At 37.5% G+C, this 4,085-nt stretch overlaps 1 pseudogene; it reads left to right on the forward strand.

Moving 5' to 3' along the window:
* Nucleotides 1-2,685: 2,685 nt before the first annotated feature.
* LOC144321561 (metallothionein-2 pseudogene) lies at nucleotides 2,686-3,385 on the forward strand (annotated as a pseudogene).
* The last annotated feature ends 700 nt before the right edge of the window (nucleotides 3,386-4,085 follow it).

Below are 4,085 nucleotides of genomic sequence, written 5' to 3' on the forward strand. Positions count from 1 at the left end.
CTGTGAGGTACACTTCTTCAGCAAAGTATATTTGTTCTCTCAAGTGAGTTCACACAAGTAACAATTATTTTTTAATAAAGGTAAAAACCTGACTCTCATACAAATATAAAATAAATATGTGTCAAAGATTTTATTCAATTGATATTCATTAATGAATTAACAAATAAGATGATAAAGTTGGTTCAAAGAGCACTTGAAGAGTTGGGGTTTATAGACAGTTCAATAAAGAAATGATAGTTCATTCTAACTAACTGCTAGATTAGGCACAAAACTGGTTAATGTGCTCAGAGAAATTAATTAAATCATTGAGATTATTTTTTCATCAGATGGAAATTTACAAGTTGATGCAACCTCACAGTGCTTGGGCTCTGATCAAACAGTAAGTAGCAAAGACAAACATGGGCATAATCTCCTAGAGTATTTATAATTTGAGGGTGAGCCTGTAAAACAATGACATTAAAAGAATATGCATTCATCCCCATTATTTCCAAATTTGGAGTAATTTTTCTTAACTCAGAATACAGATGATATTTAAAGCTATGAGACTGGATGAGATATTTCATGAGCCATGTGTTGCCTAAAAACAGAAATGGTTAAGAAATCCCATCACCTTTTTGTGTTCCCAGAAACAACTAAAGGGCTAACCACAAAAGACCATGTTGCTCACACATAGTCTAAGATTAGACTTACCTCTACCCTTCCTCAATGAATTCCCTAATTTTATAAACCCCCAAGTTTCCCTCTTCTTTAAGACTTCCCTTATCACTAAATGTTCTCCCCATTACAATAGCCTGAATAAAATCATTCCTTTAACTATCAAGTATATCACTTGACAATCACTTAGGGAGTAATTATAGTGAAAGAAAAGTTTTGGCTTTGTCTATGAAACCCTCCATTCTTTTTGCCAGCATTTCTCCAAATTAATTATTAAGCATAAATTATTGTATGCATTTTTAAAAGGTAATAAATCCAAAACAGGAAAGGATACATCCTGAAAAATGTATTTCCTTTTCACTTCCTCCTCCTGCTGCCTAGTTCACCTCCCAAAGCAACCACTATTACAAATTCCTCTCATTCTTTTCAAGAGTTGATGTTTTTCACCATGTGGATGAGCCATAATTTATTTTACTGCCCCTCTACTTATAGTTACTTATGTAGTGCCCAATTACCAAATTAATTTTAAGCTCCTTAATATTAAGTGTCTTTCTGATGATAGTCTTCATTTTTATCCCCTTTTTGAGCCTTGTCCAAATTTCAATTTGGTCCAAAGTCTTCTCTTCCAGGAAGCATTCCCTGACTAAGCCCATGCCAACTCATATCTCTCTAGGATTTTGCACCCCTGCATCATCAGTGTGCAAACAAGACTGTTTATCTATAATTATGGAACTTCTAGACTGGAAGAAAATTCTGAGAACATTTAACTTAGCCAAATCCAGGGAGGCAGGAATTTGCACTACTATCACCTAAACACATGTTTTACAGTTTTTGCCTTTGCTGGTGATAGGAGATTCCTATTTCATTTTACTTTCATTTCTTGGAATGGACTAGTTTCTTTAATTCATTTCCTTGCACAAGGACTAGATTTTCCATTGACAAATGCCTACTGAACATTTAGGACCCTGTGGTAAGTTGAGGTTACAAAAGATTCACACAGGGGTGCTCTAATGCCCAGACACATAATTCAGTTAACTAACTGATACTTCTTATAAAATGAGTTGTGAAAAAAAAATAAAAATAAAAAAAAATAAAAATAAAAAAAATAAAATGAGTTGTGATAATCTCATAACTAGTCTCACTGTGCCCAACTCCAAACTTAGAAATGTGCTAAAATAAGGAAATGAGAGAGAGAATACATTTCATGGGTAGGAGAATAGAGGGAATAAGAATCTGGCTTAGGACAAACATGGAAGTCTAAAATATCCACCTTTGTGTATGCTTGAAATTTTCTTAATAAACAGTTTAAAATTCTCATAGGCCAGTGGGTTTTACTTTATCAACTCCTTTCTCATCAAGTTTCCTTCAGCTCACTGGGGGACTTTTGTGCACATGTACAGCACAATACCCAATCTCCATAGTATTCAGACAGGTCAAGAGAAAAAAAACACAAACCAGTACCTACCCTTTAATGTCTGGCCTGGTTGGGTTCCTTAAAGAATATAAAATTTGATTTACATATGCAGTTGCAGAGACTGTGTGTTTTAGTTTATTAAAGTAGTTTACTAAAAAGGAGGGATAGAATCTGTCATGTTCACACTCTATCACATTGTCTGACCCCTCAAAAACCTGCATCTGGCTCCTTCCACAGTTTGGCTATCGTGGACATTGCTGCTATGGACATTGGGGTCCAGGCTCATAGGTGGAATATAAGAAATAGTGAAAGAGATTATAAGGGAAAGGAAGGGAACTGAGTGGGAAAAATCAGAGAGGGAGACAAACCATGAGAGACTCCTAACTCTGGGAAACAAACAAAGGGTGGCGGAAGGGGAGGTGGGTGGGGGAATGGGGAGGGCTTTGATGGGATGAGCACTGGGTGTTATACTATATGTTGGCAAATCGAACTCCAATAAAAAAATATACCAAAAAAATTTATTTAATGTAAAAAAAATCTAAATTTTAAAAATTAATTATTTATTTTAAAATGTTAATAATAAATTTAAATGTTTTAAAATAAAACGGTAAAAATAATAAAAATATGGGAAAAAAACCCTCATCTACTCTTGTGCATTATAGTTGAGATAGAGATTTCCCTTCCTTGCCCAGGAAAACAACTGGCCAAGGTTTGTGCGTTTTGTTGGTTTTTTTTCTTCAAGAAATGTAAGTCCTGACGCCTCCTCCAAGCGCCACTGTTTCTCCCGCAGCTGTCTCCAGACTCCAGGCACCACTTCTCGCTATGGATCCCAACTTCTCCTGCACCGCGGGTGACTTCTGCACGTGCACTGGCTCCTGCAAGTGCAGGGTGCAGGTGCACCGCCTGCAAGAAGAGCTGCTGCTCCTGCTGCCTGGTGGGCTGTGCCAAGTGTGCCCAGGGCTGCATCTGCGAGTCTGCATCAGACAAGTGCAGCTGCTGTGCCTGATGTGGGGGAGCACCTGTTCCTGTTGTAAATAGATCAAACCTGTACAAACCTACAGTTTTTTGGTGCTTTTTGTTTTGGGTCCAACCCTGACGTGTTTGCTACATTCCTTGTTTTTTTTGTTTGTTTGTTTGTTTGTTTGTTTTTCCTATAGAATATACGTGAATTATAATAAATGTTGTCAACTTAAAAAAAAAAAGAAAGAAAGAAAGAAAGAAAGAAATGTAAGTCCTGAGCCATTTCATCAAAAAAGTAAAGGTGAGATTAGACACTAGAGATAAGGTTATTGGGGTTTTCTTTTTTAAAGAGTTATTATTTGGGGCACCTGGGTGACTCAGTAGTTGAGTGTCTGCCTTTGGCTCAGGTCATGATACTGGGGTCCTTGGATAGAGTCCCGCATGGGGCTCCCCACAAGGAGCCTGCTTCTTCCTTTGCCTGTGTCTCTGCCTCTCTATGTGTCTCTTGTGAATACATAAACAATATCTTTTTAAAAAGCCATTAAAATGCAACCTTGTGTTATCATATTAATTTGAACTGGATAGGGAAGATTTCATGGCAATTTGAGCTGGACCTGGAAAAGTAAATCTACTGTTTGGTGAAACAAAGAGGAAAGGGGAGTCTAGAATTCCATCCTTCCTATCTTTTGAACTTGACAAGCTTCCTAACTTCTCTGTGAATCAGTATTGTGATCTACAAACCTACTTCAAAAGGTTGCTGTAGCAGTAAAATGAGTGAAGTCTATGAAGGTAAGCATAGGGCCTGGTTTGTAGCAAGACTAGATGTTAGTCCTTGCCTATTGTTATTAATCTTAGCAAAGACATACACGTAAAGGTAAGTGTGATGAGACTTGGTGGAATGGGCACTTTGGAGGATAATGGGAAACATGCAGGCAGAGAGGATGTGTCATGATTATTGGAATCTTGAAAGCGAAACCAAGGAGTCTAGCCAGGGTAAGCTGGTGAGGAAGGGGCTGGAATGGAGTACTGTTGAATGCTGCTGAGAGTTCCTAATGGG

This window comes from Canis aureus, chromosome 10, assembly GCF_053574225.1.
Source record: "Canis aureus isolate CA01 chromosome 10, VMU_Caureus_v.1.0, whole genome shotgun sequence".
Classification (NCBI taxonomy): Eukaryota; Metazoa; Chordata; class Mammalia; order Carnivora; family Canidae; genus Canis; species Canis aureus.